The following is a 26,635-nucleotide window of genomic DNA, read 5'->3' as shown; positions in this document are numbered from 1 at the left end:
AACAAATGTCACCGAATAAAAGGCATCCCCCTCCTTACTTCCTATGGGGACCAGGGAGGAAGGACAAAAGTCAAGGACTGAGAGAAAGCGCCCTAGGCCCATGGGCACCTCCACTACAGCTCTGAACCTGGGCTACTTATTCCTAGTGTCCAAATACATGCGATCAGAGATTACAACCATGTAGGGCGGGGAGCAGCCACGGTGACCGGGACTGGCTGTATTTCCATGTGACAAAGATCTTGAAGATCACAGGCAGCACAGCATCCCTAGCTGTCCAATGGGAGGCTGGAAGCTTAGCAAGAAAACTGTATCAATATCTTTAAAAATAGATTTAACAGATATTTTACTGTATTTTCCACTGAAAAATAACCTTTTCCATATTTTTAAAGGTCACAAATTTTTATTTAAAAAAAAACATGTACTTTTATTTTCTTGCATCCTGAAACATAACAAATTACAAACCTTTAAACAGAAAATTGTTAACTGCTCCATTTTAAGAGCCTTTTTAAAAAGTAAAAGTCAATGATAAGCTGATACTCTGAGTACCAGCTCTACAGCTAGAGGCAAACTTTACAGCTAGTTATAAATTCTTAACTATGAGTTAACACAGAAGCTGAAGCCTTTTACCCTGGCCACACTGTGGGCACCACTTTAATTGCAGCCTTCCAATAGAAGAAAACAGTGCCTCTCTGGCATCACAAAAAGCCTATTAACTTCCCAATTACTAAAGGAAGAAACAGTGTTAGAACGCAGGATGGGAGCCAAAGACAAAAGAACACCGGGAAGCCCAACTTCAAATCCTGGACTTGAAGGTCGCAGGCCTCTGAGCTAGTGTGTTTACTTCACTTATTTAAAACAAGCCAGAGTCTGGCCAAGTCTCAGAGCAGAGTATTTGTTTAACAAATAAGGATGTGTGTTTCCTGAAGTATCTCTAATTGAGGTTTAAGATCCCACCTCCTTGGAAATTCAGGGCTTGGCCAGAGCCCTCACAGGCCTTGACTGTGGATCTCTCTTCTAAAGGGGGAGGGGGGAGGGGAGGGGAGGGCTGCTGTTCTCAGGGAGCAGGCGCTTGGAAAGCTCTAGGCAAATGCCTGGCCTTCCACTGTTCCTCCACCACGGTGTCAACAGGAGACACAGCTGGAGAAGGTAAAACCAATACCCAATAGGATTTATAAATCGAGCAATTCAGTATGAGAACAAAGTTTAAAAATAGTAACCTGGGGGAGGCCCATACTCCTCTCCTGCCTTCTCTAGCTCTTTCCTCTTCAGTCAGATTGTTGCCCCTGCAGCCTTTGCAATAGCAATCCAACAGCTCTGGTTTCAAAGCCTTGCTAACGTCTTGGGAAATGCCGAGGGTGGGGTGTGGTGGTGGTGGTGGTGGTGGTGGATCAAACTCTTTGGCTGGGTGTGTCACATAAAACTTAAAGTTGTTCCTGTTAAATGAGAACAGCCATGTTAATTTTGGTGCCATTAAAAACACAGGAAAATGTTGTTGCCAAATGGACAAGAAAGAAGGGAGAAGCTCACCACATGAGAGGCTGTTGTACTTCAAGACTGGAAAGTGGCTTTACAAAAAACCAGAGATTTAAAACTGAATGAGGAGAAAATGTCTCTCCTTAATGCCCTCCCTCCACCTCTGGATCTCCTGGTTCCATCCCCTACAGAGGCCCCACAACTCTCTTCCATTTATAGATTGAGCTGCGCATCAACCAGGACCATACTCAGGGCTCAAGTTGCAATACCAATTGGACAACTGGGTGGAGAGGCAGACATGTTCTCCTCTCTGGCTCCACCTGGAATTAGGAAATGTTTTCAACTGTTTCTAAATGCCTCTGAGTCCATAGCTCGTGTGAACATGAGTTACCAGGAGAAGGTGCTGGCCATGATGCTGACGATCAGGATCTGGAGTGAACCCTCTTGGGCCATCTTTATTCCTCTCAAAGCAATGTCTTTCTGTTGTCTTTCTCCGTGCCTGACCTGACAGCTCTGCCCAGCAGATGAATCATTCGGACGCACTGACAAAGCGCTAGCTTTCCTTTGGGATGTATTGACTCAGCAGACCTGACCTTTCAGCAACCTAAAAGTGTCAGTCATCAGACAGCAGAAGTTCCCCCACTTTGCTGTCACCCACCTCTAACACATCTCCACCAGTGTACTAGAAAAGTGTCTTATTCCCAGCCTTTTCTGCTTCTTTCTATGAAAACTTCATGAAACTGCTTTTAGTATAACCTAAGTCTGTGTCACCAGGCCACAATCACTCATATCTGGCTTCAGGATAACCCCCCTCCTCTCCCCTTGGAGATGGGAGTATGCTTCTGTACCTGTAGGTATCGAGCTGACCAGATGTTCAATGACACTACACAGACTCAGGATTCTCAGGTGATCATCTCTGGATTTTGAAGTGGCAGGGAATGTGTTACCAGAGAAAACAAGATGCCAGAAAAATAAGGAAAGCTAAAGAGTGAAGACTCTTGAACCCTTTGCTTTAAGCAATTGCCAGTCTAACTGATATCCTTGTTTTCCTAGATAGAGGCCACTGGGTATTTATAGGAGAGGGTAGTTTTACTCTCACTGCAACTGAGGGCACCTGCAGTGGTGGATCCTGTTATACCCTCCTCTGGTTGAACCAACATCCAGATTCATGAACTGTGGAAATCACACAAAAAGCAAATACCCTTTATCAGCAATGCTCCTCTTAGCCTAACAGCCGTTCCTTCCCGTACTTTGCAAATCACTGTGTGGTGAGCTGGCAGTGATTTCATCAGTGCTATGTGAGTTACCTTTCCTAGGTGGTAATCTTTATGTCCCAAAGGTCTTTATGGCTTCCATAAACCACTCCAATTCCCAGAGTCTTAGTAGTAGCTACCAGGGCAGGATAGATAAGCCTGGACTTGAAAGGAAGTGGCTAGATTTCTGTAGTACTAAAGTTATTATGAAGTTACTGAGGAATCCTCCAAACTTGAAATAAAAACAAATTTAAAAGAAGATACTATGTAAATAATTCCTGCCTCTGACAATCAATGTGATGCTCAGTCTGAGCTTCCTCCAATTCAGTTTGACCTAGACCTGCTGAGGACACTGGTACCAATATGCCTAGAGTGCTCTCCAGGCAGGATGCTGCACTGGATCCTCCATAGAATCAGGCCAGAATCTTGAGGGCTTGAATTAGAATTCAGCAAGACTCAAACAACTTGGAAAAGCGGTTCAATAAAGTGAATTTCCAGGAACACATGCACACCAGCATGAAGTCAAGAATGACTAACTGTGTGTTAATAAGGTAGTAGAAGGCTATAACACTATAATGACCTTCCATGGAAAGCATGCCAGCTGCCCAGCACAGTTAAGGTGAGATGTGGTGTGTGGGGAAGGAATGAGATCATGGCTCTAGGGCCATGTGTTTGGACTGTGAGCTCCACAGTCAACCTGGGTGTTAGCAGTGTTACAAGGAACTGGCCAGACAAAGACGTCCTCTTTCCTCAGCTGTAAATTGCCCACAAAAAACAGCCTCTGCCTGGTGGAGACTGCAAGGCCAGGACAGTTAAAGGAGGTAAGAGTGGTTCCTGAGGAGGGATGGGAACCGGGATGCTGGTGGTTCCTGAGGGCAGATATGGAAACACCTTCTAGCCCTCTGCTCAGGGTTTTAGTTTTCAACTATTATGCAGTGAGGAAAATCATAAAACAAACAGCCAAAAACAACTGTGATGATTCAGAGAACATGAAACAAACTATGAGAGAAAGAAAGAAAGGAAGAAAGAAAGAAAGAAAGAAAGAAAGAAAGAAAGAAAGAAAGAAAGAAAGAAAGAAAGAGAGAAAGAAAGAGGAAGGAAAGAAGGAAGGAAGGAAGGGAGAAAGAAAGAGAAAAGAAAGAAGGAAGAGAAAGACAAACACATTGGTGAGGGTCAATGCAAGCACTTGCCATGCATTATTGAGGAAATCCTTAATTTACTTTAATTTAAAAAATAAAGAATTTATGAAAGAAAATAAGGAAGAGGATAAGGAGAATGAGGAAAAGGAGGAAGAAGGCAGAAGAAGAAGGGGAGGAGGCTCAAATCTGCTGGGGCTGTTAATGCAGAACAGGGATGGGAGCAGTAGCACTGTGGCAAGCATGGCTTTGCCAGCCTCTCTGCTGTGGAGCCAGGCTGTGAAGGGAGATGTTTTGTTTCAAGGGGAACAGGATTAGGCAGAGAAGACGCTTTTAAAATGACTTTTTTTTTTTTTTAAGAGTCATTTCCCTAGAGTAAGGACCAGGCAAGCAAAAGTCTACTTCACATCAAATCGGACAGTCATTTGAAAATACAAGTACCAAGATGATCCTTATGTGGCTGCTACATCCCTTAATAAGATCAGCACATCTGCAAAGGGTCAAAGAGCAGACCACAGGAGAGCCCTGCACAGATGACAGGCTTCTTTCTCACTGCTGATTCTTTGTTTTCTCTGCAGATGAGTGATCTACAAGCTAGTGTGCGGACCAATATGCTTTGGGTGCTAACAGCAAATACCTCAAGGGAGCCCAGCAGGCTGAATGCTTGTGCCTGAGTTTACACAGTCCAGGGGCCTACAGCTTTTGCTAATTTTGTACCCACAAAAGTGGCTGCCCTTTAGAACTATTAAAAATAATTTGTTATCCTTATAAGGAACATTTCTGATTTTGTTCTTCAATGCCATGCCTTATTAATGTTGAGATAAATCACATGTATTGCTTGCTTACCATTGATACCACTTAAAGAAATTAGATTAGTCTGGACAACATGAAGCCATAATGGGGTAGGCCAAGCTCAGGTTCTGTCTACTGTCTAAAATTGAGTTTGGGTGATGTGCTCTACAATTACCCAAAGGAGGGCACATGGGTAGTCAACTGAGCCTTTAGAATTAGTTCAGCCACTCAACCCCAGCTCAGCACACTCACTGCCTGGTGAGCCTGGAGGTTCAGATATGCCCGCCTGTTTCCAGAACCCTTCACTTCCTACTTTCTTTCCTGGCATTTCATTACACATTTTGCATTTGGGTCTGGCTTGGAATTCAACCCAAATCTGAAAATTAAAACTCTCAAAGTCTCTTTCTTATCAACATCTTCACACACACACACACACACACACACACACACACACACACACACACACACACACAGAGTGAGCCTAAGAGTAAACACGAGCTAAAACATGGGCTCATTAACCATCTCCCTCACCTTTCTCTTAACAGAGTTAAAAAATATTTTCCTTTATGTTGTAGGATTGGCAGTTGGTCTTTTTCCCAGGGTCTGAGTATCCATTTTCACACTTACTCTTGGGAAGGAAAGCCAGCCTGAACATACCACAGCTGATTTTCTACTCATTGAATATCAGAATACTCCTGAAGTAAAAATAAAACTACAAGTCCAAGCATCCAAATAACACCATGTTCTCTTAACCATAAAAATAAAAATCATTTAATTCCCAATGTTTGTATGAGTGTATGTGGTGTACATGAATATATATATATATATATATATATGTATATAGATTCATGTATGTATGTGAGCATACTTGTCTGTGAGAGCATGAGTACATGTGTGCACATGTGGGTAAGCCCAAGGATGACAATAGGAATGTTCACCTCCCCTCATTCAGTGAGGCTGGGTGTGATGCCTGGTGTTAACAATGAATAGGACAGAATCTACAGTCACCTGGGAGATGGGCCTCACTATGAAGACACTCCTTCAGTGGTGGCACCACTCCCTGGGTGGGGTCCTGAACTGCATTATATGGAGAAAGAGAACTAAGAAGGATTCATTCATTGCTCTCTGCTTTTCCTTATGGTTAGGATGTAAGAATCCAAACCCTGCCCTCATCCTTGCATTGAAGCACTTTACAGGCTGAGCTGTCTCCCCAGACTCTTGTCATCTTAAAGTGGTAAACATAGGCATTTAACTTATGTTATTTTTAAATTTCCAAAGAGAGCAAGAGTAGGATGAAAACAATTCCTAGATGTTAAAAAATTAATGAAGACTTGGGAACAAGCGCAGAGCAAAACGTTTAGAAAGGCCACCTGGTCTTCTACTGAGATCTTGATCCTAAGTGGCAAGGGCTTCACAAAAGCTCTGCAGAGTTAGACCGTGAGGCAGGGCTCCTCTTCCCAGCCCCACAGCACTGAGTCTCTGCCAAGTTCTGCCATTTGGTTGCCTCTGCAGCTTCCTCACTTGCTGACCCTACAATGAATCAAGTACTCAGTATTGTATTGTTTAAAATGTTACAAATATTGGCAAAACTTCAAGATCTTTATTTTGGAAAAGTAAATTGAGAAAATCCAGGGCACAGAATACTGCACAGCTAAAGAAAAGGTGCGGAGAAACTCAAAGGTTCCATAACAGAAGGAAACCCAGGACACAGCCCCAAGTACCAAGAGCACAGAGAAAGCTGGGTGTGGTGCATCTTGCTTTTCAAAAAGGAGGGCTGATAATCCTTATAGTTGGCTTACATCTGTATGAACAAACAAAAGACTCATAGAAACGCCTGAGGAGTGGGAGGAATGGAGCAGAAGGGAATGGAGGTGAGAAAACAGGAATGCAGAATAGATTGCACTGAAGTGATTCGCTAACCACAGTCTTTAAGGCTGACCCTTCTGAAAAACTAAGCTTCATTTTGCAAAATTATCTTGATACACTCCCACATAGTCTGAAGGACATGCCAGGCAAAAACTCCATAGACAACACTGCACATCCTTATGAATGAGGTGGTTATCAAGACAGGCTGGAAAGGGCAAACATTCAAAGGAAGGGCTATGTGCAAGAGTGACCCCAACACCCAGAACAGATGTGTCTAGACCCTCTCATTCTGAGCCTTTCACGTTGTAATCAGCAGAGTCAGAACATAAGTTTATTCAAGAACAGTGGTTCTCAACCTGTGGTTTTCGACACATTTGAGGGCCAAATGACCGTTTTACAGGGGTCACATATCAGATATCCTGTATATCAGATATTCACATTATGATTCATAATAGTAGCAAGATTCCAGTTATGAAGTAGCAACAAAAAATAACTTTATAGTTGGGGAGGAAGTCACCACAACCTGAGGAACTTTATTAAAGGGTCACACCATTAGGAAGGTTGAGAACATCTGGTGGGAGAAACAGAACCTCTCTTTCTCTCTCTGTGTGTGTATGTGTCTGTCTGTCTGCCAATTGAGTTCAAAATCCTGCAATGAGAGGGTCCACACTTTTATTATCCATTACTAGATATGGAGAAGGAACTATGACTATGCATTTTGACATGAGCAGCAGCAAGGTCTGGCAGTCTGTTCTGCTGCTTTGCCTCTTCTGGGGAATGACAAGGCAACATGTACAAACACCTCCATTTCAAGCTACAAGCATAGACAGAGGCCCTAGCAGATGGCATGGGCTGTGCTAAGCACACCCGATGAACAGGAAAGTTCTTTAGGGATCATTTGAGGAATCTGGATTCAGTGACTCTTTGCAGCAAGTCTTTTGTGTTGTCCCTGCACTAACTCATCACAATTATTTCTATTTGTTCCCAAAAGCTATTATTTCAGAACACTGTTGACATTCTGGGTTGGGAGGAACCACAGGGCTGGTGATTCACCCTAATAAGCCACAAATCTTATAGTATTTAACAAACGAAACTATCAAATGTCTCTATGCTTACTGGAGCAGAGAGCTGAATTCTCTGAGAGCCTGTTCCGGAATATTTGTGATCTTACGTGTTTCCCTACAGCGGTGTAGAGAGCGAAGGGCTGGGCAGCAGCTCATAGATGACAGGCAAAGTTAAGAGCTGGTCTGGCCCTGGTCTGAGTCCAGAGTGGGCTCTTCCCATCAAGTCAGAAGGCATCCCTCTGTGTACAGGGTAGATAGTGTGCTTGGCTACCTGGGCCTTTGCATTGCTGATTTCATCTGCAAGTGGCCTACAGGTCTACCCCCCCTTAGCTCAAATAACCAACTCATCAGTAGGATCCCCCTGTCCTGCACTTAAGAGACCATGTGTTACGCTTATTCTCCTCACCCTAACTTCCTAGAAGGAGCAAGTATGGCTGCCAGAACAAGGGAGACTCCAGTTTCAGAGTGCCAAAGTCCAGACAGATACAACAGCCATCTCCCCAGACCTCGAAGAACAGGTCAGAGCAAGTCCTGAAAGGTCTCCCCAGATGATCACTTAGGTGTCCACCTCTAGGGGATTGCCTTCCCACCTAGTGCTACCAGAACAGACACAAGGTTCAAAGTGTTTAGGTCCTAAAGAAATAGAAGCAGTCATTAATAGTCTCCCAACCAAAAAAAGCCCAGGACCAGATGGGTTCAGTGCACAGTTCTATCAGACCTTCAAAGAAGACCTAATTCCAACTCTCCTCAAACTATTCCACAAAATAGAAACAGAAGGTACTCTACCCAATTCATTCTATGAAGCCACAATTACTCTGATACCTAAACCACACAAAGATTCAAGGAAGAAAGAGAACTTCAGACTAATTTCCCTTATGAATATTGATGCAAAAATACTCAATAAAATCCTCACAAACCGAATCCAAGAACACATCAAAACGATCTTCCATCATGATCAAGTAGGCTTCATCCCAGGGATGCAGGGATGGTTTAATATACGGAAATCTATGAACATAATCCACTGTATAAACAAACTCAAAGACAAAAATCACATGATCATCTCGTTCGATGCTGGGAAAGCATTTGACAAAATCCAACACCCCTTCATGATAAAAGTCATGGAAAGCTCAGGAATTCAAGGCCCATACCTAAACATAATAAAAGCAATCTACAGCAAACCAGTAGCCAACATCAAACTAAATGGAGAGGAACTGGAAGCAATCCCACTAAAATCAGGGACTAGAGAAAGCTGCCCACTTTCTCCCTACCTATTCAATATAGTACTTGAAGTCCTAGCTAGAGCAATTCGATAATAAAAGGAGATCAAGTGGATACAAATTGGAAAGGAAGAAGTCAAAATATCACTGTTTGCAGATGATATGATAGTATATATAAGTGACCCTAAAAATTTCACCAGAGAACTCCTAAACCTGATAAACAGCTTCAGTGAGGTAGCTGGATATAAAATTAACTCAAACAAATCAGTGGCCTTTCTCTACAGAAAGGATAAACAGGCTGAGAAAGAAATTAGGGAGACAACACCCTTCACAATAGTCACAAATAATATAAAATACCTTGGTGTGACCCTAACTAAGGAAGTGAAAGATCTGTATGATAAGAACTTCAAGTCTCTGAAGAAAGAAATTGAAGAAGATCTCAGAAAATGGAAAGATCTTCCGTGCTCATGGATTGGCAGGATTAATATAGTCAAACTGGCTATCCTGCCGAAAGCAATCTACAGATGCAATCCCCATCAAAATTCCAACTCAATTCTTCACTGACTTAGAAAGGGCAATTTGCAAATTAATCTGGAGATATGGATTAGTGGTTAAGAGCACTGATTGCTCTTCTTAAGGTCCTGAGTTCAAATCCTAGCAACCACATGGAAAATAAAACAAGCTAAAGAAGGGAAAAGTGGTCAATCAACCTCATATTACCAGGTGGTGGTGGCACACACCTTTAATCCCAGCACTTGGGAGGCAGGTGGATTTCTGAGTTCGAGGTCAGCCTGGTCTACAAAGTACGTTCCAGGACAGCCAGGGCTATACTGAGAAACCCTGTCTCGAAAAACAAACAGACAAACAAACAAACAAACAAATAACAAACAAACAAACAAAAACAACAACAAAAAATTCATCTGGAATAACAAAAGTCCTAGGATAGCAAAAACTCTTCTCAACAATAAAAAACCTCTGGTGGAATCACCATGCCTGACCTCAAGCTGTACTACAGAGCAACTGTGATAACAGGTAGATCAATTGAATAGAATTGAAGAACCAGAAATGAACCCACACACCTATGGTCACTTGATCTTTGACAAGGGAGCTAAAAACCATCCAGTGGAAAAAAGACAGCATTTTCAACAAATGGTGCCGGCACAACTGGCAGCTATCATGTAGATGAATGAGAATTGATCCATTCTTATCTCCTTGTACAAAGCTCAAGTCTAAGTGGATCAAAGAACTCCACATAAAACCAGAGACAATGAAATTTATAGAGGAGAAAGTAGGGAAAAGCCTCGAAGATATGGGAACAGGGGAAAAAATTCCTAAACAGAACAGAAATGGCTTGTGCTGTAAGATCAAGAATCAACAAATGGGACCTCATAAACTTTCAAAGCTTCTGCAAGGCAAAAGACATCTTCAATAAGACAAAAAGGCCACCAACAGATTGGGAAAGAATTTTTACCCATCCTAAATCTGATAGGAGACTAATATCCAATATATACAAAGAGCTCAAGAAGCTGGACTCCAGAAATTCAAATAACCCTATTTAAAAAATGGGGCTCAGAGCTAAACAAAGAATTCTCACCTGAGGAATACTGAATGGCTGAGAAGCACCTGAAAAAAATGTTCAGCATCCTTAATCATCAGGGAAATGCAAATCAAAACAACCCTGAGATTCCATCTCATACCAGTCAGAATGGGTAAGATCAAAAACTCAGGTGACAGCAGATGCTGGCGAGGATGTGGAAAAAGAGGAACACTCCTCCATTGTTGGTGGGATTGCAAGCTTGAACAACCACTCTGGAAATCAGTTTGGTAGTTGCTCAGAAAATTGGACATAGTACCAGAAGATCCAGCAATACCTCTCCTGGGCATATACCCAGAAGATGCTCCAACATGTAATAAGGATACCTCCTCTACTATGTTCATAGTAGCCTTATTTATAATAGCCAGAAGCAGAAAGAACCCAGATGTCCCTCAACAGAGGAATGGATACAGAAAATGTGGTACATTTACACAATGGAGTACTATTTAGCTATTAAAAACAATGAATTTATGAAATTCTTAGGCAAATGGATGTATTTGGAGGATATCATCCTGAGTGAGGTAAACCAATCACAAAAGAACTCACTTGATATGCACTCACTGATAAGTGGTTATTAGCCCAGAAACTTAGAATACCCAAGATACAATTTGCAAAACACAAGAAAATCAAGAAGAAGGAAGACCAACGTGTGGATACTTCATTCCTCCTTAGAATAGAGAACAAAATACCCATGAAAAGAGTTACAGAGACAAAGTTTGGAGTTGAGACGAAAGGATGGACCACCCAGAGACTGCCCCACTTGGGGATCCATCCCATAATCAGCCACCAAACGCAGACACTATGGCATATGCCAGCATGATTTTGCTGAAAGGACCCTGATATAGCTGTCTCTTGTGAGGCTAGGCCAGTGCCTGGCAAATACAGAAGTAGATGCTCATAGTCATCTACTGGATGGAACACAGGGCCTCCAATGGAGGAGCTAGAGAAAGTACCCAAAGAGCTGAAGGGGTCTGCAACCCTATAGGTGGAACAACAATATGAACTAACCAGTACCTCCAGAGCTCGTGTCTCTAGCTGCATATGTAGCAGAAGATGGCCTAGTCGGCCATCACTGGAAAGAGAGGCCCCTTAGTCTTGCCAACTTTATATGCCCCCGTACAGGGGAATGCCAGGGACAAGAAATGGGAGTGGGTGGGTAGGGGAGCAGGGCGGGGAGAGTGTATAGGGGACTTTTGGGATAGCATTTGAAATGTTAATGAAGAAAGTATCTAATAAAAATTTGAAAAAAAAAACAAGTAAACAAATTAAACAAAAAACAACAAAAAATAGTGTTTAGGTCTAATTTTGTGAGTTGCCTAGTAATCTGCTAAGTGTAGGACCCTTGGCTTTGAATGTCTGAAGCTTTGCAAAAAGGCAGCAAAAACAGGAAGAAGTGGCTTGAAGCAAGAGGGAGAAGGAGCAGAATGGGGTAGGGGCTGATAGTCATTAAGTGTTGGGTAGTGGGCACCGGAAGAATAAAGGGAATGGGAGAAAACCCGTGTCCCGCCAGAGTTCTGGTGCTCTGTGCAGGCAGACACCAAAGACTGCCACACCACATGCTTTCCACGCAGCCCCGGTGGATGCCTGGCTGTGGGAAGTCACTGGACCCCAGCTCGGTGGGTGGTGGACAAGGGGCAGTCTTAGGGTACCAGGTTCTCAGTCTCAGGCATCCTAGACACCGCTGGATACAGCTGAAGAGCTGAGAACAGAATGGGGACCCTGGGGGTGGGGGTGAAAGAAGGAGAGGGCAGGGGGAACAGGGCTGGCTGGGTCGTTCCCACATGGGTGAGAGTCTTTAGTCCGGTCTGTGGCTGAAGCGCAGGAAGGCCTTCAGGTGGGAGGTTAGACAAAGCTCGTTAGGGGAAAGCCTATCCCATCATTCAAGCTCAGCGGCTTTGATGAGCAGAGACAGTCTGCGGTTTTACAGCTTTATTGTAAAAAGGCAGAGGGAACGAGAGAAGGTAGAAAGAGGAAGAGAGGCTGGTCATGGCCAGGTGGAAAGAGAGAGCTGAAGGGACAGAGAGAAGGAGAGCTAGAGAATAAGAAAGGTGAGAGCTTAAAGAGGAGGGGCCAAGCACCCCATCTTATAGTAGGCCGGACTATCTTGCTGTTGCCAGGTAACTATGGGGAGGAGCATACCTGGCTATAGTCAGGTAACTGTGGGGGTGGAGTCTAGCTAGGAGCTTGGGATGTTGTCTATGTGACTTATAGTCACAGAATTATGGAGTTGGGGGCTCTGTGGTGTCAGGCACCTGTCTCTGGGAACGTGGCTCGATGTTCCATCCCTTGTAAGAGTTTTCTACTGGGTCGCCGGAGCAAGCCTCATTCAACCAAAACAGGCTGCCTCTCATGGCCTCAAAATGAAGGGCACAGGGAAAGGAAGGTTAAGGAGAAATCCAAATTAAATGAAAATAACATTTGTAGCAGGGCAACTCTCAGGAGAGTCCTGCCATGCACGTACTAACCCCTTCACCAGTGAAACAAACCCACGGGCCTCATGGCTGCCTGCTTGGTATATAAAACTTAGGGACATAATATCTTCCACATGGGTGTGCCCAAAGTACACAAAGGTGCTTGACAGATCATTTCAAACTGTCTGTCAAGGTCAAAACACTACCACCTGCAGGCACAACGTTAATGTCTTCATCTAGTCCCTGCCCCCTTCAAGGGTTCTCTGTTTGTTTGTTTTAACCAGAGCAGTCTGAACTGCAGGCAAGCCTGACAACTGTTCAAACATAGGTACGTGCAACTTATGACTGTGCAAAGGAGACACCAGAAAGCTGAGACCCAGAGATGGCTAGAGGGGACCACTTAGTCACAACTCTGCAGGAGCCAATGGAGGGGTCCCAAGCCATAAATTGCTAGTTAAAGGGAGAAGGTCATCTCACGGAACCCACTGATGGCAATCTGTTTGAAAAGGCTGATTAGCACTAAGGTACAAGGGGAAGAGGTGGAAATCCTGTGCTTAGGATCTATTTGTTTTGCAATTAATTAGGGGTAAGAAATTCTTTCTGCTTACGTATAATAAATAAATATTAAAAAAATGGACGCTGTTGAGATGGCTCAGCGGTTAAGAGCGCTGACTGCTCTTCCAAAGGTCCTGAGTTCAAATCCCAGCAACCACATGGTTGCTCACAACCATCCGTAACAAAATCTGATGCTCTCTTATGGAGTGTCTGAAGACAGCTACAGTGTACTTACATATAATAAATAAATATTTAAAAATTTTTAAGAAATCCTTTCTGTAGCTCTTCCTTAAGGGTCTAACATTCAGATGCTCACTGATGCCAAGTTTTTGATGAGTACAGGAAAATCCCAGCTTGCTTATCTAACCTGCTCTTCTTCAAAAGGAACTGTCAAGTTGCTGAACAAAATTGAATTACCCTACCTTAGCCCTGTTCAAAATATTTTAAAAGATATAATAAAAAAAATGCTAAAGCTCTAAGACCCAGTGCAGGCTATTCTAAATCAAACCCTAGAGCGTTCAGCTGCACCTGGGTGCAGGTCCTTAGTAGAGCAAGGCCTCCTGAGCAATAGACAAATTGGGACCATCTTGAGGGAGTTTCTCTCCGCCAGCATGCCCATACACTTTGTTCAGTCTGAAATTTCCAAATAAGAGAAGATGATGGGCCATAGGCTGTGGGGAAGAACCTAGAAAAACTTCCTGGGTTGTTCTTACCTGGCAGAAATCCCCCCCATACCCCCTTACATTTCCCATTCTGTGGTTCAGAACTACAGCCTAGGAAGCCAGTGTGCATTCCAAATCCTTTCCAGGTCTCTACAGTGGTCCAGGCAGAGGTAGAAATTCCAGGGCACAAAGCACTGGTAAAGGCAGAAACCCACAGGACTTTTATGATTATTTTCCTCATTCTTTAAATGCTTCTTTTGTGTGTGTGTGCTCTGTAATATACTTAACGCACACACAAATGCCACATTAAATGTGTGCAATTTTGTCTAAGTAAGTATGGATACACAGAGCAGGAAATGTAAAGTGTGAAGCTTCCAAATGTTAAAGTTGCAATAAAGGTTAGTTAGGGTGGTGGTCTCCTTCTGGTCAAATGCCTCTGACAGAGTGGAGACCTAGTATTCCTGTTGCTGTGATCAGTCACCTGGCCAAGGGACCACCCTAGGAAGCTAGGCTCACCTTAAGCCATGCTGAAGAGATCGGCAGAAAACTTTTCCTTGAGTAAGATACTTTTCCTTCCCAGGATGCCCCTTGCCCCACAAGCCAAGCAGCCATGAGGTTTGACTGGGTCTGTCTACCCTTCTAAGTTTGGATTAAAATTCTTCCTTTTTCTATATCTTTGTTTCAGAACCTAAGCATGCAAGTACTTTGAGTTCCATGACCCATCTCTGAAGCTTCCCTCCCCGTCATGTGGCCAGCCTTCTCTACCCCACCCATCTCCACAGCTGCAGAGGCACACTGCTTGCCAGCTCTGAGGGTTTTCCTTTTAAACTCTTATTAAAATTGTCCTTGAAATTCCACTTGATTCCATTCTTAAATTTGTTGATTAATAGGACTAAAAACCCCAGGAGTCTGATTTCCCCAGTATTACAATATGCAGTGGCTCAGTGGACCGAACTGGCAGAGCCTAAATAGCTTCCTTGATACTGTGAAGTATCCCAACATATCCAAGTCCTCAGTCACCAAAGACAGAAAAAAGGATTCCACAGCTGGCTGCACATTGGAGTCCTAGATATTTGTGAATAGAATCACCTCTCAAAAAGTGTGTTGAGGTGGGTTTTAGTCTGCAGTGGTCCCATGAAATAAATGTGTACTACTGAGCACCATAGTGGGGTGACACTGTTTAGCTGGGGAGAAGGAATCTGTGTCTTTGACAGGCAGATACATCAGGATATTAAATCAGATGACAAGAATATTAAAGGCTTTCCTAAAAGATTTCTAGTAAAGAACTCCCTTTTAACTCTGTGGAATCCATGTATTTCCTAAGCTGATTACCTTGCAAACGCTCCTCCCACCCCACCCCTCCCTCAGAATTACTCACATTCCACAAAACTAGTCTCCTTGAAGCTTCAAAAGCTTCAGACTTAAGCTCACGTGTCCTCGAGGCACACACAACTTGTCTAGCATCCACCATACTTGTCCACTGATAGGTTGGTGTTCTGGCCATTGTTCGTCCATTCTGTCCCAAATACCAGCTTGGGTAGGACATCCCTAACTGGTTAAGTATGAAAAACTGCAGAACTACAACAGACTTGCCCCTAAAGGAAAACACTGTCCTTTAACTCTTGGATGCCCTCACAGAGGACTCAATGATTAAAATTACCAACTGCAGTTCAAGAAGGCAGCTTCCAGGGACAAAGGCCTAGTTGCCAAGACTACAAGAGCAGCTTTATTTTTAGCCAGAGAGTCCAACTCTTTTAGAATGGAGTCTCAAAATTCCCATTTTACCATGTGAAAGGGGAGGAGTAATTCTTAGCATTAGTAGTAATTCTTAGCATTCTTAGTAATTCTTAGCTAACTGGGAAAGATGAAGTGCAGATCTAGGCTCCTCAGTGACTATAGATTTTGTGTTCAGTCTTCCTGTCTAGACCAAGAAGTTACTTCTATAATGAGTACAGGTAGGGGCCAGACAGATGGACACACACCTTTAATTCCAGCACAGAGGCAGAGGTAGGTGGTTTTTGGTTTCAACCTGGGTCAAGGGACTGAGGTGGGTATTTTACATACCAAAGCAGACCTGGCCTCTAGGTTCAGTCCCAACCTCACAATCCTGCCTTAAACCTTGAATTTTGCAATCTAGGGGCTGGGCTGCCCTTCCCACAGAGGCTTCTCCCTATATAATCCAGACATTTTGGTCTCCCTCTCTCTTTTTTTCCCTCTTCTCTCTCTGTGTACCCTTTTGCTTTCTCTCCCTCTCCTACTCCCCTTCCCCCTTGCAGCTTTCCTGGCCTCCATCCTTGGTGTCAGTGAACTCACCCACACGAGCGCAGCTTCCTAATAAACCTGCCTTCAGCAGAGAAATAACCTTCCAGATGTTGCCGAAACCAGGAAAAGTTGAGCCACCCAGCCAGATGACCCCAGTCTTTCCTGACCACATGGGGACCACCACTTCCATCCCTCTCTTCTTCTTCCCTGTATACATCATTTCTTTGGACTGTGAGTACCCATCACCAGCTACTACCTATCTGGGTCCAGGACCCTCTCGCCTCTCTTTGATGACTTACAGCCACAACAGAGTAAGCCCTGAGACAGGCTGACTCCATAACAGGCTTCAAATTGGCAGTTCAGGAAACTAGGCCTAAATCTCTTGTTTCCAAGAACTTGGCAAGTCCAGGCAAGACCAGGTCTCAGAAGCTGCCCATTACCTGGCCAATGGGTCAGCAGCAGTTTCCAGACTTCCTTCAGCAACTGTTTCCAGACCTACCCAGCAATGGTTCTGGAATGTCCCTAAAGATAGAGCCAATGATTGAGGTCACCTACCCCTCCCCAGAATTCCCTTGATGTGCTTTAAATTGGGCCTGCAAGCTCACTTGGGCATCACCATCTTGGAATGGGAGACCCCAGCATGCTGGACTTCTACAGAATAAAACACTTTTTGCTTTTACATACTATGAGTCATTCTTCAACAAATCACGGGCCCTTACATTCTCATTCTAAACAATGATCTGGTCTTTGTTTTGGGGAAGGTTTAATATAGAGACCTCTTATCTGAGGTCACCACCCTAGCATAAATGTTCATTTATCTCAGACTATGAATTGGGACACCAATCCAATAATGTTGGGATCTCCTGCAAACACTGAGAAGATGAGTGCTAAGAGATCTAAAACAAAAATTTATTCAAATTGGCCTGAACTCCCTATGCCTAGTTTTTTGGAAGCTGGGTTTTTCCCCACTCCCCAAACCACTCTTAGCACAGGGCTCCAGGTGCAACCTAGCCCTGTTCTCCCTCACCTCCCGTCTGTCCATGTGTGGCTCCTGTGGCAGCTGTGGCATCAGTAGCTGCATCAGCACCAACATTGTTGACTGCAATGCGATGGTGAATGACCAGCTTGCTCATTTTAAATCTCCCGCTGCACCAACAGGACAAAAGTATACACACTGGGTACTTGACACATGACTGGTCACCATCTCGACTTTGGGATAAGAGGGTCAAATTATGATTTCACCACCATTTTTCTTAAGGGCAATAACACGTAATGTCTACAAAACAGACTTTTAAATTGACATAGAATTTTTGGTTCTAGTCTCATAAAAGCTACAATAAATGAAAAAATCAAGTTGATAGCCTTGAACCTTATAAGTGATCATATCCCTTAATATGTTCATAATTATATTGAAAGTCATGTTGAGAACTGATGCAGTTAATTATTAAAGCTTTATTTTAGCCTCCTGTTTTTTTGCTAGATGTACACTTAGAACAGATGACTAAAAACAGACGTAGATTGTTTGACCCAGATATGCTTAGTAGGTACTGCCTCAGACCTGTCAGAGACCTGCTAAATATGGCACTTAAAATCTTAAACTTAGGATGCTTAAAATGACAGAGACTCCCAAATCCTAGCAGTGACACCTCAAGTTCTCCAAGAAGATACAGACACAACAAGAAAGGACTCCACCCTGATTGTGGTATGATAACCACTGAGAAAGACTGCCCTAATGCCTTGCCTGCTGCTGAGGCCCGGCCTGAACTGTGGACAAACAGGGACACTGGACATGCCTCATGCTGCCTACGTCAAAGCAAGGTCAGTCTCCCAAGTTCCTCCTTCACAGGAAGGCCTCTCAGATTTGCTGGGCCTGGCAGCTGAATATTGATCCTGTTCTGGGACTTGTGTCCTCAGTGAAGTCATAGACATCATGGGAACCTAGTTGGGAGACCGGGTAATGGGTAAACCTGTCATTTTAATTGACACATAGGGCATTTTGATATATCCTTCTTAGGTCTTTGAGGAGTTTGAACCCAATGATCAACCACCTGTGTCTCATGGTAAATAACTAGATAGGGGAAGTTTATGTAAGCTCTGTGGATGTGGAAGCTTCTAAGAAAGTGTTTAAAGGTCTAGGAAGATGTTCTGAGGTAGGTAAATACAAGTTATAAAGGATTTATCTTTTTGTAAACTTAAAAAGTTTCTTGTATATTTCAGGGAATCTACTCAAATGGACTTAAGGTAAGTACTGCCATTTAACAACCTGCCCCCCCCCCCCACCGCCTGCCTATTCTTGAGGGTGGGACCTATTTCCCTTTTCCTGGGACCCCCCATTCCTTCTCCAACTTCCAAGACCATAGGCCTAAAAATTTCAAATGTACACTGTCTTAGGTTTTACTGCTGTGAACAGACACCATGACCAAGGCAACTCTTACAAGGACAACACTTAATTGGGTCTGGTTTACAGGTTCAGAGGTTCAGTCCATTATCATCAACGTAGGAGCATGGCACCATTCAGGCAGGCATGGTACAGGAGGAGCTAAGAGTTCTACATCTTCATCCAAAGGCAGGTAGAAGAAGACTGGCTCCTAGGAAGCTAGGATGAGGGTCTTTAAGTCCACACCCACAGTGACACACCCACTCCAACAAGACCAAACCTCCTAATAGTGCCATTCCCTGGGCTAAGCATATACAAACTATCAAATACACCCAAAAAAGTTTTCTCCCTAAAATCCTATCTTCTGCCCCTAACATCCAGGTGTTCTCTCAGAACTTGTATCCAGGAAAGCTTCAACACAGTTACTGACAGGTGCTGTGGCCCAGCCTCACAAACAGCTTCAGCTGGGTCTACACACTCCTACCCCAAGATGGTCTCACTACCTGGACAGCAGTGGAACAACCAGTTCTTCCCGGACTTGGCTGACATTTCAGCTTTTTGCCCATACTCCAAAAACTGCACCCCAATGTCAGCAGAAAGTAGTCACAGATGATTAGAGTGTCCCAATAAACTTGCCTCTAATCTAATCTAATATGATATAATATCTGTTTTACATTGGCTCATTTTACCAGCAGCAGAGAAATAACTTACCAGGTGGACCTTTGTGAGTTTGAGATCAGCCTGGTCTACAAAGAGTTCCTGACCAGTCAGAGATAAACAGTGAAACCATGGAGACAGAGAGACAGACATCAAGAGACAGTAAGTGAACATGGGTATTCACCAAGAAGCAGAAGGTGTCCTACTTTGAGCTCCACTTTGGAGTTAAATTGTGATTCATTTTAACTTGAACCCTCACATCCCACACAACATTCAGGTTTTTATGAAAATAGTATTTCTTTATTTCAAGATAGGGTCTTGTGGGGCCTAGGCTAGCCTGTCTTTATGTAACCAGAGATGACTGAAGTAGAAACTTCTAGTCTCTTTGGACAGTCAGTTGTATCAGATGGTGTTTTGCTGGGGTAGAAATGTGAAGGAGTGTTTTCCTGAAGTGGACACAGGTGAAAGGATGTTTTGCTAAGGTAGACTTGTGAAGGAACATTTCAATAAAACAAACTTGTGAAAGGACAAATGATGTTAAGAAGGACCCAAATAGACAGTGGATGACACTGGATGGTATCGGTATGTCTTACCATTGTTTATTCGTCATCTTTGTTGAGACTCCATAAGGAGAAACACACCAAAACTAAAACTTCTAGTGGTGTGCTGGTGGCTTCTTGCCATGGAATTGGCAGAGTGATGTTATCTGATATAGACTCACATGGAGTTTTGCTAAGACACATGGTGAAACAGGGGCTTGGCTTGGCTTGCTTGTATAGCTAGCTTTACAACACTTCTTGGTCTCTCATCTTTACTGATCTTTGCTTTGTTGAAAGAGGCACAGTAGAGAATGTCTTCTGGTGTCCCCACTGGTCTTAATCTCTCCTGCTGATTCGGCTAAGGCCTAGCTGGCTAGTCCTGCTAGGTCATGCCACTACTGTTGCTATCCCAACACTACTGAACTGGACTGCTGGTATATCCGTGAAGTGTTTTTTGAGTGAATCAAGCTGCCACTGCTGACTCCTGTGGAGTGAACTGCTGATTTCTTGACAAAGCAGATGTGATTTGCTCCAAAGAACAATTTCTAAACCAGACCACTCCCTCCATATCATAATATCCTTTTTTTTTCCTACTACCTCTGGTGGGTAGTAGGCTAGAGGGGAGGTTAAAGTGTTTAAGAACCATCAAAGTAGGTCTTTGAAAAATCTAAGCCAACAGGTGATCCTGAATTTCTGATCCTCTTGCTTCCAGAAACTGAGGATATGGTATGTGACCTCACATCCCATTTTATGCTGAAGATTGAACCTAGGGCTACAGGCATGCTAGAGAAGCACTCTGCGAACAGCTACATCTTCAGCCACCAAAGGAATACAGTTTTGAAAATAATTTCCTTTTATCTTTGGCCTTTCACTCAATGTGTTCAATTGCACTGTAGAATGAGTTAAGGGCACAAGGCTATATACTCCATACATAGGTCCCTCTCAGGAGAGCCCTTCATACATTATGTTTAAAGACTATTTCTAGAGCTAGTATTCTCCCCAATAAGGAACTAACATGTTTATAACGTTGTCTAGAACCCAGCACTTTTCTCTGTAATAGTTTCAGAAATGAGACCCTGAAACGGTCAACATTCAAATGTAGGCTCTTATCCCTTGCCTTCCATGACTCCCTATCCAGCGAGCACAGCAATAGGGGCTCATTAGTGAGGTGGGAGTGGCTTTCCCTCCAAGAGGAGAATCATAAGTTGGTGGCAACTAGCCACATCAGGCAGGGTGCAGGACTGGAAGAGATTAGCTGCTTATGATGACATCAAAAGGGAGAGATGATTACAAACACAGGTAGAGGATGATTGCTGCAGGCCTTTCAAAGGCCTGGCAAGTTCTCTTGAAGGATGGCTTCAGCAGTTCTCTGTCAGTCTACGTGTGTGTGAACAGTTCAAAGAAAAGGAAACACTTAAGTGCAATCATCCAGAGGGTGAGAGGTCACAGTCCGATGATGATAAAATGCTACTTGTGGGTCTGACAAGCGGCACAGCTGCTCCATAACAAGAAGATTCTAGACAAACAGAAGCCATGCTTTCGCTTTGACCACCCCTCAATGAGAAGCTGGTCCTGCACACTCACTGCAGAGCTGGCCCACTCTGAGCCATGACCCACATCGTCTTCCCTCAGAGCAATGCCTTCAACCCCAGACAGTTAGACAAGTCTCTCCAATGTCGGAGCTCCAAACTCTCAGTCCCTGCACAACTTAATACAAACTGATTACTGTCAAGACCACTGTTTCTTAAACTGTGGGTGGATACCTGAACACTGTAACTGAGTTGGGGGGCAGGGGCACAAAAGTTTGGCCCCAGTGAAATGTTGTTGAGCCTATAACCAGTATAGTTCAAACCCAACACATGCTGAGTTGAACGTGTTTCTGGCAGCAGTTACTGGCATTGCATCATATGTTCACTTTGCACTTCTCCTTGCAGCTCCAAATACTTGTCACAGACTTGCAGCTGCTGAATGTTACCACCGCCGGGTTTTCACTGTGCACACAAGGTTTTCTGCTTTCATGGAAACAAAGATTTAATCACAGGAAGCAAGGACTTATATTTTCCCAATTATCATGCCTCAGCATGCAAGTGTGAGATCAGTGTATCTCTGAATTGATTATTTCATGTTAGCATGTTTGGCTTTAGGAATGCTTAAGTTGCTGATTTGAGTTTCATTTTTTAAAAAAATCATAAAATGAATCGGATCATTAGAATTAGTGCAGAATTTCTAATGATTTTTTTTTAAGCTGGCTGTAAAATACTCCTACCATATTTGTTTGAAACAGCCTTCTGAATGTTGAGGATTTTAAAGTCAAAATATCAATCAATTTTGAAAAATACTGAAGATGTACCATATCCTGTAGTGTCAATTATTCAGCTAGGATTTAACTGTTCATGTAAAGATGCCCAGTCATATCTGTTGCATTAATGTGCATAGTAGTCTTTAATAAATGATGTACTGAAAATGCTAAGATATATTTCTTTACCACTCATCAGTAAACATTTTGGTTTTGTGCTAATTTTACACTTACAATTTTAATATAAAGATCTCTTGCAGAGAGGGTTTGTGAGTGGAAAAGCCAAGGTCACCATGTCGATGATCAGCAAAACCATTGTAGCCAGGGCTTTCCAAGGCCTACAAATCCAATACTTTATGGATAACAGTTACTGCTTTAGGAAAGAGAAATGACGAGCAGAACAAGTTAGGAGAAGACCCCTCAGTAGGAAGAGAAGCAAAGTTAGGTAAATCAGCAGTCAAGTGAAGAGTGTCAAGAAAGCACCGAGGGGGCACACCACCCGCCACCCTCAGAGGGCCACTGCTCAGCGAACAGTCCCAGCAAGCTTGCAAAAAACAAACTTTTCTAGGGACAGAAAAGGAAGGTGTGAGCTGCTTGTCACCTCACCCACCTGTGCAAAAGGCACAAGGGACAGGAGTGCTCATTCAAATGTTTGGGTTTTTAAAGAAACAACCCATGAAAACATTTGAGATTGTACTTAAAATCTGAGAAACCATGGAAGCTCAAAACAAAACATATATGCAAACCCAAGTATGGAGCTTGTGAGAGAAAGCCAAAGAGTTAAGGGTGGGCAGACAGGGGAGTGAACACGCACTGACTTGTCTCGGGGCCTGTTCCTCAGGGAAGAACCACTGTGGGCACAACCCTTGGCATTTAAAGGAGGGGCCTTAGGGAATTAAAGTGTAAGTTAGCAAAAAAAAAAAAAAAAAGAAAAAGAAAAGAAAAAACAATTGAAGAAAGACTTCCAAAGCCTGTGAAACCTTACCACTTAAGATAATGACAGAAACTTATGACTGCTTCCTCTCTGGCAGAAAGGAGTGCAGTCAGAGGCTGAAAACAACAGGCCCTTTGTAGCAGCCTGTTGTGCTTTGCTTATTCTATTACGAATTGGCTGGGAGATAAGAACAAACAAGACAACACCCTGTCTAACTCCAGGGAGAGGGGTGGGGCAACCTGGCTCCAGTCGCTCCTGGGCAAGTGTGTGCAGGACGCCTGTTTGTACTTGAGGTACTTAGGAAACTCCATGCAGAGTCAGGAGCTGGGATAAGATGCAGACATCTTCCATTGCACAACCCAAACAAGTTGTGTTAATAAGGGGCTTTACAATATTTCTCCACCAAGAGCATTGAGAATATTTGCGTAATTATTTCTGTAAACTCTTTGTCAACATTATTTTTGTTCAATAAGAAAAAAAAATCCTTAAAAACTTAGACAAGCAAACATTTACATTGAGCTCCCCTCCCTGTGCCCTACCGTGTGAGCAAGGAATCACGAAACAGACAGCAGGTAAAGACAATGTGGCTTGGGGTCACCTTTCTCCCTTGGCACCGGGATAAGAGTCCAGGCTAGGAGTCAGGTGCTGTGCTAGTTCCAGCAGCGGAGGCTCTGCTTAAGAACAGCAGTTGCTGAGCCCTGGGGCTCTAGTTAGCAGGTCACGAGACAGTACAGCACCCACGACCCCAGGACAAAGCTCGTCTCTGTGGTTGTCCCATATCTCAGTGTCTGCTTATTCTCTCGTGGCTGACCTGAGCCCACCCTAACAAAGCCACCCTCCCTACCCTCCAGTGCCCTTGGTTTTACTTTCTGCAGAGCACACATTTTCACTTCTGTGTATTCCCTATTTCTCCCAGACTGGAATGAAGATCTATCTCATCAACCGCACTTGCCCTTGCAGGTTCTGAAGTTTAAGTGCTGCATCAGACAATATGCTTGATGGAAACACAGAGACTGAGCAGACAGCTACACACAACCTGGTGTGGAGCCAGTTGAAAGGAGGTCAGAGAGCCAGGCGTGGTGGCGCACACTTTTAATCCCAGCACTCAGGAGGCAGAGCCAGGCAGATTTCTGAATTAAAGGCCAGCCTGGTCTACAAAGTGAGTTCCAGGACAACAAGGGCTACACAGAGAAACCCTGTCTCGAAAAACCAAAACAAAAAACAAACAAAAAAAACGAAAGGAGATCAGTGTCTGCCGGCTACTTCAGCCAGCCACACTACCAACTGGACAGAGGCAAGACTAACATGTGAACAGAGAAGTTGAAATGCAGAGCCACATGACTTTTGATGGCAAGAAACAAAGCATTGAGATAATTTGCAGGATTCTTAAAATTCAATTATAGAGTAGGGGGTGGGGTACCTCGATATCAACAAGGTAGTCTTGCCAGCCTAATTCTGCTTTGTGACACATAACTGAACTATTAAAGATAAAAATAGGTAAGACCAGGACATAATTGTGATCTGATGTGAGACAAATAGCAAAATAATCATGTAGAGAGGTAGGACTCACATGTTCACCTTAAGCAATATTCATAAGTCTAGTTCCAGGCTATCATGTCACTGACATTACTGACACTATAGCAAGGTATGGAGTGTGACCAAGACCATCCTTTGCATTCATTTCTCAGTAAAAGGAAAGTGGGTTGGCTGTTCCATCTCAACTTGAGACACGAGAATGCATGAGGTCATAATGAAAACGGTGGAATATTATCTCAACAGCAGGAGAACTTTCTGTACATGAGAAACTTATTTAAAATGTATTCATAACTTTATGACTGCATCCTATTACTCCAAAACATGCAGATGCCATGTTCACAGAGGCAGAAATGAAATGAAACAAACCCAGAAAGTCCACATATCTCAAATGAGTAAAAGATGAGATGGAGCGGGCCATGGAAGACCAAATGCAAGCTGGTAGTCAGACAAGAGTGAAAGTGCCTTTCCTTTGGAACAGTGAGTAAGGAAAGGGCTGGGACAAGAGTATGTAGCTTGCAAGTTGTAAAAATGTGTTTTCCTCAGTTCACTGGAGTCACCTATTTGGCTCAAAAACAGGACCAAAAAAGAGAGTTTTAAGGATTCTTATTCAAGCTATGATAAATAATGTTTAAAACATTGTGTATTGTCCAAACATTTTTAAAAATCCTTTAACACAGTTAATGATTTTCCTGTTTTTGTTCACATGGAGATGCTGAATGCCATTTGCCAAAGTGGAATACTAAAATGGTACTCATTATAATTAAAACGTAATTGCTAAAGAAGCCCAGAGCTATGGAATTTATGATCCTGCTACATGTTTATAAAACAGGGACTCAGGAAAGAGCCAGTTAATTTACCAAGAAGTCCTTTGATTCTCCAGCACACTATAATGATCAGGACATGATGAATTTTGGTTTCTCATGATGGTATCTCAGATTTGAGAGTCTCCCTATCCCTGTTTGGGGCACAGAGTTGACCTCTATGCCTACCATCTTTGCTCCAGCAGAGCCTTGAGCACGGGATAAAGAGGTGAGGCTCCAGGAGCTGGTTGAGTCATTGAGGTGCTCAGCTATATATGTGGCTCAGAGGGTAGAAATCTATAGGGTCAAGTCCAGCAAGTAGAATCAATTTAAATCAGAGTTTGATAAAACAAAAGTCTACCCCAAATCTACACCCCAACTAGGAGTACACAACACCATAATCACCCTTCCACAGTTCAACTGCAAAGAACAGTAGCAAAATACGGGAGATAACTTAACCAGAACAGACTATTTCCTGACTAATAAGGAAAGGTAGGGTGGGGATGGAGGATCTATTTGAGAATTCTGTACAGTTCTCCAGTTCTGAAGCCTAACAGCACTCTCATGGTGGCTAAGTTGTTGCTAACACCCCAGTTTTGACATTTAGTACACAGCACCATTTGTCTTTCAGGTACTTAGGTATATTATTTTAAAAATATAGCACTAAGAATAATTAAATCATGTTAAATATCTCAAAAAACAAAAATTTTACCATCTGCCTGCTTGGGCATGCAGACTTGGAAGGAAAAGCTTACAGAATAGTCTGCAGGTTAGCACATTCTACTTCTGGCAGACTGTGTCTCAAGAAGGAGCTATCAAGAAGTTCTATGCATGAAAAATACTTTGCTTTTGGTTCCCCCAGGCTAGAACATATAGTTGTTAGCAAATATGTCCTGAAAAACAATGCTCATAAAGTGCTAAAACCTCCCAAACAAATATAACCCCTCAAAACTGTATACAAATGAGATGCATTTAATGAACAACCCTTTCTTCACCAATAAGTTCTTCAAAGGAACCAAAGAAGTCTCCTTGTTAAGACAAACTATATATAGACATCAAGACAATTATATAATGCATGCAACCACATATATATAATTATCCTAGTTTTTACATTCCCATTATCTTTATAAATACAGGATAAAAATCAGTCTAAACAATTTTCTGAGACCTCTTCAAGGATTACAGCAAGCCTTTAAAAATGTGGTGTGGGG

General features: G+C 43.1%; 1 protein-coding gene and 1 long non-coding RNA gene across 3 annotated transcripts in view; one reads left to right on the top strand and one right to left on the bottom strand.

The window, feature by feature from the left end:
• The window catches only part of Aopep (aminopeptidase O), a 361,204-nt gene that overhangs the window by 230,248 nt on the left and 104,321 nt on the right, over positions 1-26,635 (bottom strand). The gene's annotated exons all lie outside the window — the stretch shown is intronic.
• Positions 1,098-8,054, top strand: Gm46422. Its single transcript, XR_001780981.2, has 3 exons — positions 1,098-1,146; positions 1,483-3,547; positions 4,441-8,054. It is a non-coding gene; the product is annotated as a predicted gene, 46422 (long non-coding RNA).

This window comes from Mus musculus, chromosome 13 (assembly GCF_000001635.26).
Source record: "Mus musculus strain C57BL/6J chromosome 13, GRCm38.p6 C57BL/6J".
In the NCBI taxonomy this organism is placed as follows: domain Eukaryota; kingdom Metazoa; phylum Chordata; class Mammalia; order Rodentia; family Muridae; genus Mus; species Mus musculus.
This window is presented reverse-complemented; position numbering and strand designations above follow the sequence as displayed.